General features: G+C 37.3%; 1 protein-coding gene across 3 annotated transcripts in view; it reads right to left on the bottom strand.

Moving 5' to 3' along the window:
• LHFPL3 (lipoma HMGIC fusion partner-like 3) overlaps nucleotides 1-14,606 on the bottom strand; it is a 559,023-nt gene that overhangs the window by 537,337 nt on the left and 7,080 nt on the right. The gene's annotated exons all lie outside the window — the stretch shown is intronic.

Raw genomic sequence — 14,606 nt, 5'->3', positions numbered from 1 at the left:
AGAACAAGAGAATAAATCCCAAAAAAAAGAAAAGGAAGAAAATAAAAAATAAAAGGAAAAATTAATGCTATACAACAGAGGAATGTAATAGAGAAGAACAATAAAAACTAATAAATCTGACAAACTTTTGGCAAAACTGACCTAAAGAAAACACAGAAGACTGCAAACACTTCTTGAATGATTATAAGAGTATAGTATGAATAAATTTACACCAATAAATTTGACAAGGTAGATGAAAAGGACATATTCTTTAAAAATTATCTATAAAAACTGACTAAAGATAAAAAGAAAAACCCGAATGATTCTAGAACAAGGAACAAAATGTAACCAGCAGTCTAAAATCTGCCTACAAAGAAATACCCAGCCCAGACACTTTTACAAGGTAATTCTATTAAACGTTCAAGGTATCATTTAAAGGTATGCAAATACTTTGGAAGAAAAAAGAGAGACTTCTTAATACTTTCATGAATCTTACATAACTCTGATACCTAAACTAGATAATGACAGTATGATAAGTCAAAAAAAAAAAAAAAGACAAAAAGACAAAAAAAACCTTACTCATGAAAGTGCTTTAAAAAATAATATTAGAGACTGCTGAGTCACACAATGTATGTGAAAGTTGGCTTTGTTTTAAAAATGCATTATTTCAACATCAGAAAATTCAGTACTGTAATTCATTTCATCAACACATACTATATCAGAGAAGTCATCTGATAGTCTCCAAAGTGCAGAAAATTTATTGAATACAACTCAACATCTATTCACAATCTAAAAACTTCTTATCAATGTAGAAACTTCCTTAACCTAATAAATAGTATTTGCAAATATATATCATATTAAAGAGTGAAAGGTGAAAAACATTTCCTTTAGAAAAAAAAAAGACAAAAATTGAACATGTTACTCAGGAACATGTATTTCAGTGATGAAACTATAAGGAACGCAGGGTAACAACACAAAACTCACAGAAGTGGCTACCTCTGGGTGATTATCATCAGGAAGGTGGACAGCACATACACAAATATTCATCTTCTTATCATTTTTAAACTCTATACACAAACACACACAGGCACGTACACACAGTGTAAAATATATTATTCGTAACATGTGCAGAGAAACTGAAATAATGATTCATCCAGTAAATGTTAAACAAATCTAGAATGCTGGCTACTCTAAATAACATTATACCTACAATAGAAAAAAAAAAAAAAAAGAAAAAAGAAATTTAAATCACCTTATCTTCCATTGTACAAGTTCAAGCTTGCCTTCATGTAAGTCATATTTCTACACCAAACTTAAGTAATAGTTTAAACATTTAGGAATAAATTCCAAATGAACCGCTCACATTCCCATGAGACTTAGAGAGGAAGAATTGTATGTGAGACTTGTTCTACTTCCAGAGTAAATCTATCACAATTAAAACTTTAGTGTTTAGGGAGCACCTCTCACATTATGAGGTTGGTTTTTTAGAAAGCTTTTGTAAAAAAAAAAAAAAATCAATTCTTTAACAGTACACAAAGGAAAGGAATGGCCCTTGTCAAATGAATCCACAATGATTATAGAATTCTTGCTCTTTGTTCTATGCACATTAAATTCAGCCCTCAAATTCTAAGAGGCCCCAGGGCAATGCTAGTGTGCTGTACCCAACCTCAGTATCAGGATGGTTCCAGATTTTCTGCTTGGTCTGTTCAGGCACAGACACTTTGGTGGGCACTGGGGCCAGAGCAGGACATTGAGGCTAATGAGGGGGAATTCTGAGAAGGATTAAAAAGAATGTTTTCTGAGTATGAGATGGGGAAAAAAGGCTTGATATTGAGGAAGTAAGTATGCTTCTAGAGATTTCCTCTAAAGAACTTTCTGCACTTCCGGTTCCCAGAGAGACAAAATAGAAACCAGACTGAGGCGTTCCCTTCGTGGCTCAACAGTTAACGAACCTGACTAGAGCCATGAGGATGTGGGTTCGATCCCTGGCCTGGCTCAGTGGGTTAGGAATCTGGTGCTGTCGTGATCTGTGATGTAGGTTGCAGATCTGGCTCAGATCCTGTGTTGCCGTGGCTGTGGATCCGATTTGACCCCTAGCCTGAGAACTTCCATATGCCGCAGGTGTGACCCTAAAAATCAAAAGAAACCAGATTGAGTTCGAGTTCCTTTTTTTTTTCTTTTTACAGCCACACCTACGGCATAGGGAAGTTCCCTAGCTAGGGGTCAATCAGAGCTGCAACTGAGGACTATGCCACAGTCACAGCAACAGCAGATCTGAGGCATATCTAGTAACCTATGCTGCAGCTTGAGGCAATGGTGGATCCTTAACCCACTGTGCAAGGCCAGAGACAGAACCTGCATCCTCATGGATACTAGTCTTAACTCACTGAGCTACAATGGGAACTCCCCCATTAAAAAAAAAAAAATTAAAAGAAGAATGGAATTTGTGTGTCCTTTGAGTGGCTTCCAGTAAAGAAACTTATGTGTCAGTACAGGGAGCACTCACACATTCTCTTTTTTGTTGTAGGTGTGTTTAAGGAGATAGAGATTGTAATATGTGCGTGGGCACTAGGAATGAAATTAAGTGCCCAGTTTTTTATTCTGATCATGTGAAGCATTATTTGCTTATGGCTGAGGTTCATGTTCTAAATCATTATAAACAGTATTTTTAAATTCTGCAAAGTCCCTAAAATTTCCCCCTAAAATGGTATTTCCAATGCTACTTAAAAAAAAAAAAAAATTCAAAGCATGCTCAGTCTGCTGCAAATGTAACCCAGCATGACCCTATGGGGCCTTCCCTGGACAGACCCCTCCCCCATATCCTTTGCTTTAGCCCCTCCCTAAAGTACCTAAATAATAGTATCTGATGCACATTTCCTGAGTTGTTTTACAACCAGTACCAAATGGAAGAAATGAACCACTTGATGATCCCGGGCAAGGAGTGCCCACCCCTACTGGCATCTAGGGATTGATAATGTTGGCCCCTGTGTCACCTCCCTGTCACTCACCACCAACCAAGCAGAGAACTGTGCACAAGCTGGTCACATACCCTGGGACACTGCTCCCTCACCTTGCCTTTAAAAATGCTTTGCTGAAACCCATTGGGGAGTTCAGGTACTTAGAGCACTAGCTGTCCTGAATTCCTTGCTTGGTACCCTGTGGTAAATGCTGCACTTTCCTTTACCACAACCCCGTGTCATTACACTGGCTTTACTTCACAGAGGCAAGCAGACCCAAGTTTAGGCCGGTAACAGAGAGAAGCAACTGTAATGCATAGTTCACGGCTGCCAAGATCAAACAGCTCTTTAGAATCCTACAGTTCTGAATTCCTCAACTTCTTTTGAATTCTCCAGTAACCTACTATTAACAAGTCTCCAGTGCCCTAATTCTCCAGGGATTTCCAAGTTATTCCAAAGTGTCTGTCTCCAAGCTAAGAAACAATAGCCAAAAATGTTCAGATGGGAAAGGACCATCCCCAGAAGTGCTCTGTAAAAAACAGGCCAGTGGAAAGTCACAACAGTTTAACAAGTCAGATAAGTTATAGAGAGTAATTTCAAAGAATTCATATCAAGGAATGGGGCTGCAGAAAAGTCCAGGAGTTGACTTTGTCCTCATAGGTAAATGAGTATTCTCTTCTATTGTTTGGATTCTGGATTAATGCCTTTTCTTGTTCTTTTCTAACCTTCACATTTTAACCCTCCATCCTCTAAAATGGTATCACACATTGTGTCAAGGGGGAAAAAGACTCTGAACCTGACCCTAAAAAAAGAAAGGTCTGAGAAGCACAAGATGACAGGGCTGGAGCTCCCTCTAGAGCCCATCCTACAGTGCATGGAGGGGTCTTCAGTAAAGTGAACTAGGCCTGGAGGGATCTTGGTCCATAGCCCCATCCCAGCTCATCTTGCTAGAAAGCCCTTTCCATGCCCTTCAAGAGCAGAGCTATTCTCCATGCCCTGCAGGGTGCAATGGGAGGCTGCCCAGCAGTGCTCACCAGCATCTCTTCATCATCATCTCTAGAAGAAAGTCTGATCAAGAATGCTTATTTAATAAGTTCTCCTGTCAACCTCAACCCTAGATATTCACCACAGGAGTCTTGATACTGCATAAAATAGGAAATGCTCATCTGTTCATTATTCTTTTGGGTCATAGTCATAGATATAGTCATAACACACTGATTCTCTCATTTTACAATTAGCTGATGACTTTATTTTTTAAACGATTTTTATTTTTTCCATTATAGGTGGTTTACAGTGTTCTGTCAATTTTCTACTGTACAGCAAAGTGACCCAGTCACACATATATACACATATTCCTTTGCTCACATTATCATCCATCATGCTCCACCACACGTGACTAGATATAGTTCCCAGAGCTATACAGCAGGATCTCATTGCTTATCCATTCCAAATGCAATAGTTTGCATCTATTAACCCCAGATTCCCAGTCCAACCCACTCCCTTCCCCTTCCTTTGGCAACCACAAGTCTGTTCTCCAAGCCTATGAGTTTCTTTCCTGTGGAAAGGTTTATTTGTGCAGTATATTAGATTCCAGATATAAGTGATATCATATGGTATTTGTCTTTCTCTTTCTGAGTTACTACACTTAGTATGAGAGTCTCAAAATGAAAATATTAATAAGGAGCAATGTTGGGTTTGGTTTTTCAAACCTTCTTTAGAAAAGCTAAAGAAACAGGAGGAATGAACCTGTTATTAAAAAAAAAAAACATAGCAAAACAATCTTCATTTTAAGCACAGATCTGAGAATCTTAAATCTCTACTTTCTTTGCTTAGGAAGAAAAATAAAGATTCACAGATATATTGAGAAATCTAATTTTTCACTATATTACAGCTACATGTAAAATAGCACAGAATAAAATGCTACCTCTGATTTATTCTTGTTACATGATGCTATTAAAAGTAGAGAATATTCATTTTTTTTTGATAACTGTGAAGAGGGTAATACCTGATAAAATTTCTGTCATCTGGAGGGGCCTTTAATAAGAATGCCGAAGTGCTTAGACATTGACATAACCAGAAAATTGTCTGGTCCACAATGCCTTCAAAACATGGCTTCTTTTTTCAGCTTAGTTCTGCTGAAGTTTTTAAATAGTTCAAAATTATCTCCAAAATATTCTTGTTACTTTTGAGGCACTACCGTAAACAAATGAAAGGAAAGAGCTAGATGCTGTGAACACAAAATTAAACCCTTCACTGAATATAGTGCTTTCTTAGTAATGTATAAAATCCATTCTAGGAATCACAATGGCATTTATATAAGTTCCCACAGTTTCTAAAAGGCTTTCACAGCCATTATCTTTCTTGATCCTCAGAACAAGGTAGGTCTGGCACATACAGGTTGTGAAGTGAAACTGTCCTTAAGTTGGGTATTGTGAGTCTAATTTTTCTGTCTACAAAATTTTCTGTATGCTACCTACTCCTCTAGTCCTGCTCTCTTTAGTCACAGTAATAACAAAAGCAGCAATCATAGCTAACATGTATTGAGTGCTTACGGTGTGCTAGGTCCAGTTTTAAGTGTTTTATATGCATTAACTCAATAATTCTAAGAACAGTACAGTGGTGTTTTGAAGTCTCATTATACTGAGGAAATCTATCTCTAGATACCTATCTATCTACAATTGTTCCCTACTTACTTCCTCCTTTAATTTCACCCTACCTTTGATGGTTTTCCTGATATTTACCCTACTAGTAAGTACACAGCAACACTTGGTTAGCAGATGATGTATTTTTAATGTCTATAACCTGCAATCTGTTTTTTATATGTCCAAAATATAAGCTTAAGAAAAATAACATGAAGAAAATGAAAAGTCAAGAGTAGTTAAATGACTTGTCCAAAGTCATCTAGCCAATAATTTGTCAAGATGCAAATCTTTCAACCACACACTCAGTTCTCCAACACCTCCAGAACCTGCCCGAGTCTATTTCTAACCTTTCAGGAACTGCATCTGTGACCAGTGATCATGTCTACCGTCACCATCGATAAGCAAATTTATTAAAAAGGCTTCTATAACGGAGGCAGGACAAAGAAATGAATGACACAGAGCCAGTAATGCTGACACTGTTACAGGAGATCAGACATACAGTCAAGGGACACTGAGGTAAAGAAATACCCAGGCTCCAGGTTACAAAAATGAATGCCTCATCACCCCTAAGCATGCTTGAAGAGGGAAGCCTAATAAATAATAAACATGCAGGTATTTTCCCTGTAATACCAGCTCCTTCCCTTCATGTTGATACAAAAAGATACAAATGCATACTGAAGACTTAAACTAAACAAATGCACATTAAGCAGGAGGCAAAAGAAAGTGAGAAAAAAGGCACTGCACTGGGAATCAGATATGTTAGTTCCAACTCTAACAAAGTGTAATTTTGGCAAGACTTAATTTCTCTCGGCCTCCGAGGCAAACTATTCTGTCAGACGGGATGCATCTGATTTGGGACTCAAACCATTTACCGGCTCTGTAACCCTGAATAATTTTTTAAGTCTCAATGTCTCCATGTGCAAAATGGATATAATAACTCTAAACTTGTAGGTTTAATATTTATGAAGGTTAAATATTACCAAATGAATATATGAAGGATTTTGCAAATGGTACCTGCTTAATAGTATTTACCACTATTATTTCTTTATTGAGAAAATGTGGAGATTACAAAATAATTTTTACTATCACTGCAATTTCTAAAGCCTATGAGTCTACATTCCTTGGCACTGGATTATATACACTTGTTTTAAATGTTTGTCTTGCTAGATAGCCATGCCATTTTAATACCATGAATGGCCAATCAAATCGCATCTAGGAAAAGCATTCCTATTTTCAATCAACTCATAATCTAATTGGGGTATGTAAGCATTAAGTCGTTAATGTAAGTGAAATAAGAAAAATGTCTCAAGTTGCTTAGGTTAAGTATGTTTTCCCTACCCTACTCCCTAATGCAAAATCATCTATGAATCAGTGTAAAACTTTCACAATTTTTCAAAGAAGAGATAATTATTTTTCTAATCATACTACATCATCTTTTCTCCAAAATAGTATCTTTAAAATGTACTGACTACAGCCCATAGCAAGGGATATGCTGCAATCTAGTTCACACACACATATGTAAATATTTTAAGGAATAAAGGTTTCACAAAATCCTTACTATTTGCTTTGCATTCACATTTTCTATTCTGTTTCAATCCAAGCTTTAATGCGGATCATCACATATTAAATTGATATCATGAGCCATCAAAGGTCACCAACCAGGGTTTGTAGAATGCTACCATACAGCGGTTCTCTTTGAAGGTTTTTAAAAATGCTAACTAGTCGGAACTACCTCTTGCCCGGTCAACTGGTTAAAATACGGTTCAGTTAAATAACATGTAGCATTACACAGATCACAATATTGCTAGTTATTAATCATTTAAAATTTAGATAAATTCGATTAATCTAGTTTCTAACTATATACATGCTTAAAATGCTCTGCAAATATTATCTACCCGACATGTTCACTGTTAAGTTCCCTTTCCCCACTAAAGGCATTATAGAAATCAATTTATCTTCACAATCCATAACAAGATTTTCAAAAAGAAACTGGGGTATGTAAGCATTAAGTCGTTAAGTATATTTTAACGACTGTTGTTAAAATTTGCTGTTTATCAAATTTTATAATGACTTTTTCTTTCTTAGGGTAACTTATTTTAACCCTCCATCTTTCCATGTACCATACAAGGAAGCACTATCATCTCTCTCTTTGAATAGCTTGATCTTAGAATCTCTTGGGGGGGGGTGAATGGAGCTATGATTTTTCTTTCCTAATAATTAGACTTTGTGTACATATGGCTTTACACTATCATGCACACTTCTGCTCTATGCTTGTCCTATGTCAATACATCTTTAAGCCATTGATGATACCAAATTCGACAGGCTTTTGACGTTATCAAATTTCACGGGCTTTTCAACTTTGAATTTCTTCATGTCTTCTCTATTCATACTTCATTTATTTTTGCTGTCACTCTTGTATATCCCTGTCATTCTTCATGCCTGGATCTATTTGCCTGCGTTTCAAATACTGAGCCTCCTGTCAATGACAACACACATTTCCCACTTTGATTTTTGCAACCTTACTCTTGATCTTCATTGAAAGCAATAAAAAGCCATGTAAGCAGCCTGCCCCAGGAGCTTCCAAACACTTAAGTAAATGGGCCTATGATGCATTCTGCACTAAAGCCAAAGTTGACTTCCCTTCAAACTCCTGTCTGCCATCATTTTCTAATAGGACATTTTCTAAGAATGTCAAGACTGTGAACTTTTCTGATTAGTTAAGTTCTGCATGTCTGCCTCTGAGCTAAGGCCTCTTTTCTGATCTACAACTATTTAGCATTCATTTCACTACCTTTCGCTACTCTTCCATTCACCCGTTCATTGATAAGTCATAATCTCAAATTGCATGGAATTAGACTAACTTCACACAGCCTATCAATTAGGATCTTTTCTCCTATTAAGGACACACAGACTGTCCCTACCTGATGTAGACCTGGTTTCATTAGGAAAGATGTCAGAATCCAGGTATGAGAGACCCATTTTGACAATTCTATGCCAGCAATTCTAATTCAGAAAGGTTTGTTTTCTTTTTTCATTCCTCTCAACAGTAATTAGATATGGTTCATGTCTATATTGATCAAAAAATTATTTATCTTCCTCTTGCAAGCTATCATTCTTCTGTTTTATTTTAGCAGAAGCAATAAGAAATGTGCTCAAGATTACAGTTTGGACAATTTAACTATGGACAAGCATTATCGAAACGTAATCATACTCTGAGAGCCACATGATATTAATTATGTGAACATTTAGGATGCTGGGGTAGGTTGGCTTTGTTTATTTCTTTTCTCGAAATGCCCCAATGACTTTTCATAACAGATTTATGTTGGAGTCATCAAATAACTTGTCTTCTATTTGCTATGTGAACCAGCCTCTTAATTTTCTGTCATAATTAATATCTTCCTGCCATTATTGAGAATAAAGGTCAAAGCCTTGGTCTTTCCTCATATCAAATGAAAAAATCCAGTTGGCCCATTATAAGGATAAATCGCATTAATTAAAGTTGGTGCTGACCCCCAAAGTTCAAATATATTATGGGAATTACACTTTAAAATTCTCCCAGTTATCATACTATTAAGCCCCTAAATTAGAATTCTCCTGGAGTGCTCTCTGCTTCACGCCAGTGTGAGCTAAAGTTCTGTCTACTCCTCTCCCCATAGTTTATCTCCTCACACCACACACAGAAGGGCACTGAGCCACATTCTGCAACTAAAGCTATATGCTCTGCTGGGTTTGGGGGCGGTTTCTATTTCAAATTTTGCTTACTTTGAAAGATTTCTAAGGTATGTACACAAAGTGTAATATACTGACCTGGTCATCTGAAATCTCTCTACTACATGATATCATCACACTTAACATAAGCACGAATCAGTAAATAATCATTTTCTGAATAAGCATCCTATTTTATATTCTGGTTAGGTAGATCTGTGTGTGTGTGTGCGCGCACACATGAATATCTGAATTTATTATTTACAAAAGTATATAAGCACCTTGTTAACACTTTTACAGTGGAGAAAAGCTGTTAAAGGTGCAGCTTCACACCAAGAAAAACCAACACCTAATAATATATTGTATGGGTTATATGAGGTCTGTTAGTTTTCATAAGTGTTCACTTAAAATCTCGCTGTTATAAAAATCACTTGTATTCACATTAATATACATTCCAACATCTCTTCAATGGTCATAGTCCTTGTCACACTACCTTAGAGCAAAAAAAAGTTTCTAAATTCTCATTTCAAATCATTTTGTTGTTAAGTTTGGCTTGGTCAATAGAAATTTCTTTTTAGGACTGCACCCATGGCATATGGAGGTTCCCAGGTTGGGGTCGAATTGGAGCTGTAACCTCTGGTCTACACCATAGCTGGGGCAACACCAGATCCGAGCCAGGTCTGCAACCTACACCTCAGCTCATGGCAACACTGGATCCTTAACCCACTGAGCAAGGCCAGGGGTTGAACCTGCATCCTCATGGATACTAGTCAGATTCGTTTCTGCTGAGCCATGACAGGAACTCCAGAAATTTCTTATACGTGAGATGTGCTGCTAGAAAATGAAAACTGCCTTCCCTGGGGGTACGCATTCTTCTCTGCATCTGGGGAAGTATCTGAAATGCTCCGTCAGAGGGAAAACCCCTCTTTAAGGCCTTTCCACAATTGTGAACTTAGGATGGATTAGCAGCTTTAAGAGGCAAGAACTCACGTTCTCATATGCTCAGTACCAAGCAAATGGTGAGAAATGGTGATGGTCCTGAACTTGAGTAAATCCCAGCCTCATCCTCTCGTCCCTGCAGCAGAGCTCCGAACATGGAGGGCCACCCATCTGAGCAGGCCTGAAGGGGCCAAGAAGAGCACCTCTCCACTGATGCCCAGAAAAGAAAAGAAAGCCTAAAAGACAGGTGCTCTTCTGTCCAGTTGCTCCTTGGTGTATAAGAGAATCCAACCTGGAACGGGAGTCACCATTCTTATGAAAGAAAGTGTGACCTTTTGATATTTACAGAAAACCTCCACTTTGAATAAAATGATTTTTTTTTCAATGAAAAACTAAAAGAAAAATTTTGCTGAATCCTAAAATATAACTGATTATATCCCGGTATAATAAAGATCATTACCTATGCATCAGAAAGAGCCTCCATTTGGAAATAAGCACATCATGAATTAGGTCATCAAGTCACAACCACTGCTCTCAACGAATTTTGGGAGAGTTCCTTTAGTGCAATTAGTGCTAATGCTACAAACCAATGAGAAAGATGAGCACTGTGGCTTTCAAAGTATATGGTATATACACTTCTTGACATGGCATGTGGGGCATTTTAAATCACGTCCTTCTCTTTTCATTATTAACCCCATTCATCATTTATTTTTTTATTCATTACCTCACCAAAAAGTTACTGAATACCTATTACGCACGTAATAGATATACATACTACTGTGTGCCAAGATACAGCAGTAATAACAACGTAAGAACAGTAACCATACCTAGCATGGATAGTGCTTGCCTACTGTGTGCTGGACACTGTTCTCCTATATACCTTAGCTCATTTAATCCTTGCACAAATCTCCTGGGATAAATACAATTATATGCTCACTTTGCAGATGAGCAACTGAAGAACAGAAAGATAAATTCCCAGGTCATACAATGAGTGTCAGAGCCAGGATTCCAGCCAACATCCTTTTACTCTAGTGAACGTGATCTTGACCTCTATGCTATACGAAGAAAAATGGACATGGATTCATAAAACTTTCACTGTACTAGAAAAGATAGGCATTGAACAAATAAATTTAAAAAAAAAAACACATCTGTCATCTCAAATGCTGACAAGATATATAAGAAAAGAGCAAGGTGTCCTGAAATAGGATGGTAGAATGCTGCAAAGGCTCTTTGTGCAGGCTAAGAAATGCAGTAATTACCTCTGGTGAATCTCATCTCACCTAAACGACAAAGGTCTAAAATTTAAGAAAGCAAGCTGGCTAGAAAGAGCTAGAGAAAAGTAAGGCTGGGAGCCGGGGAAAGTGACTAAGCAATTCCGCCCTTAACCCTTGCCATGGAGCCTCACCATCTTGGGGGCCCTTCTTGTTGGTGCCCTCAGAGTGACAAGAGATAGGGATCTGGTGACTACAACACCCTCCTCCCATCTTCTCCCTCCAGAACACCGAGCTCCAACCTGGGTCAGGTTCCCTTCCTCACAGTTGAACGCAGTGTCTCCTCATCTGCGGCCTCCAACCAAAGAAAAACCTAGGGTAGAGGTCTAAAAACTTCAAGTCCTGCCTTAATGCTTTACCTCATTTAAAACAGAAAAGATTTCATTGGCCTGTAATGGTTAACACTTGCATTTCAGGAACAATTTAAGTTATGGCTTATACTCAGTTAAAACAAACCAAAAACAAACAAAAAAAACCCCACCTTTATGAGACTTGGTTATTAATAGACTTGGAAACAAGCTGAAATACCGATTTGAAAACAAACACATGAAAGCAGAGAATCAGGATCCCAGAGAGACAAGAATCCCCTTTCCCTCCTGATTTTTTTTTTTTTTATATATATAAAGGTCCAGACATCTAGACTTTATTGCCCTGCTTGACCCATTACAGATTAGGGTCAGAGAAATCATACAGAAAGAAAAGACTCTCTTTTCTTCTGAGGAAGTTGTCTCTTTGTGGACTTGGGACATTTTGCATCTCTAACTGTTATTATTTATTTACACATTATTTTTATGTCTTCAATCTTTATATTAGTCAGGGTCCATGAGTGCAGGATTACATCTGGAAGCGGCGTGACACATTAGCCTCTAACTCTGTAGTTTGACTCCACCGAGGTGAATGATGATTCAGACGGAGAGAGTGAGGGAGAGGGCAGGTGTTCCTAATAGCACCATTAATTACGTGTGCTTCACACATCTAGGTAGAAGAGCAACTTCATTTTCAGGTCTAATAAATTCAGTTCTTTTTCTAGTTCATTGTTCAGAACCATAAAAAAGAATAATTCTTGATGTATTGCCACAAGAAAGCCTTCTGCTTCATCATCTCAGTGCACCATTTCATATGGGATTTTATCTTGCACCTGGCTCTGCTTTATTTTGTTATTATATGAAAATGCTTGCATAACTAAATACACAACTTAATCATTTGACTTTCAATGAAGGTTAAACAGTCTCTAATAAGCAAAGGGCACATTAAGACTCATGTTTGGTAGTTAGCAAATTATACTTGAGAGGTCTAGGTACAGTTAAATTATGACGGGACTTCATAATATTAAAGAGGAATAGTCTAATGGATAGAAACTAAACTTTGAAAACAACTTACAATGCACTGTGCTAAATATATCGTCAGTATATGAGACTTTAAAAAAAAAAACCCTTAAAATCCACATTAAATGTGACTTTCTTCAGAAATATCTTCTTTAGCCCATCCCTTAAAAAAAACTATGACTTTAATTCACAATCAATTCTTCTTTAATTAATATACTTTATGAATAAAAAGTATGTCCTTCTGTAGTTAACCCAGAAATAAAGTACCAAATAAATTGCAAATAAAGGTTTTTAAAAGTATGCCAGGAACTTAAGGATCTGGATGTGTCCAAAAATGAATTAAATGTCATTGTATCTTCATCAGTACAAATGCCATCTCATCACATTTTACATTGATATATGGGAAACAGAGGAGTATACTTATGTTAAATCTCTAAAAATATGACATCCTATTTCACTACTCCAGAATAAATGATTTTTGTGTGCTCTATTGCAGGAAAAAGAAAAACATTGTAATAGTTGCAGCTTATATTAACTTCAAAGCTGGTAATTCTTTCCCAAAGACAGTTTTCTTTCTTTCCTTTCTAAAACAACTATAACAATTTCAGTTTATAGGATGAAATCTCATGAAAATAAAATACCTAGTAACATGTTGTTGAGAAATCACCTGCAAATTACTTTCAGACCTTTGAAAAACAATCTAATTTGAATCACCAGTTCTAAATAGGTCATTTAACTTAGAAAAAATTAAAATTAGCTGTGCAGGGTCAATTCTGTCTCTAAAACATCTGCATCCTCAATGTCCTGCTGTCTTCAAAGTTAAACTAGAGCTAAGTGTCAAGAACAACAACAATATATGAATTTATTCCAAATCCATCAAAGTTAGTCTGCTCTTGAAATGGCCATAAAAGATAACATTATATATCAAAACATGGGGGCGACAGTATGCTTCAAGAAGTTGGGGGTGGAAGGACAGAAGGGAAACGAAAAACACATTTCAGAAGAATAATGGTAAATGTGAGGAGGGGTGTCTCTACTGGTGTACATTTCTTGCCTTTTACATGCACATGTTCACAGTATATGACAAACCAAAAGCAGCTGAGGCACACTTTATACAAAGCAAATACTTCCAAACAAGTTTATTCTCCCACAGGCTTCTCATATAGCAAACCAGTGTAAGATCAGGAAACTTAATGCTTTTGTCCTGCATCCTTAAGGACGTAATCACTCTCAACACTGTGTAAACTCAGAGATCAAATACCTACCCCCCAGAAAACCTTCCTAGGCATAGGGGAAACCACAAGATCTTGAAGGTAATGTTTTTAAAGAAAGAGAACAATAAAACAAAACATAAACGAGAAAATGCGGCTGCCTGAGACATCCTCTATTCCTCCACAACCAAACCATCCATAAAATCAAAAGGACTCCAACGATGTTGGAACAAGAGGGTATGAAGTGTCCCAGGAGAGAGTCTCCCTTTAGAAGACAGGGCACCCAGGGTGGCTAGCAGAAAGAGAACTGGCATCACGGGAGGTAGAGAAAGGAGGCGATTTTGTTTCGGGACTCTTCAAAGCCAACCGGGAAATGCACCCTCATCCTTTCTGGGTTAAAAGTAACTTTGATGATCATAAAAAGTACTTTCATATTCTCCAGCCAGCAACAATCTATCATCCACAAAGAGTGCTCAGATACCAATGAAACAGGCTTTCCTGGCTGCCCATCTTCGTAAAGCCACTCCCCCGCCCAAAAAAAAAAAAAAAAAAAAAATCTTGAGAAATCTTGATTCCC

The sequence above is a fragment of the Sus scrofa genome, chromosome 9 (genome assembly GCF_000003025.6).
Source record: "Sus scrofa isolate TJ Tabasco breed Duroc chromosome 9, Sscrofa11.1, whole genome shotgun sequence".
In the NCBI taxonomy this organism is placed as follows: domain Eukaryota; kingdom Metazoa; phylum Chordata; class Mammalia; order Artiodactyla; family Suidae; genus Sus; species Sus scrofa.
The sequence above is the reverse complement of the archived record's forward strand: the minus strand, read 5'-3'. Positions and strand labels throughout refer to the sequence as shown.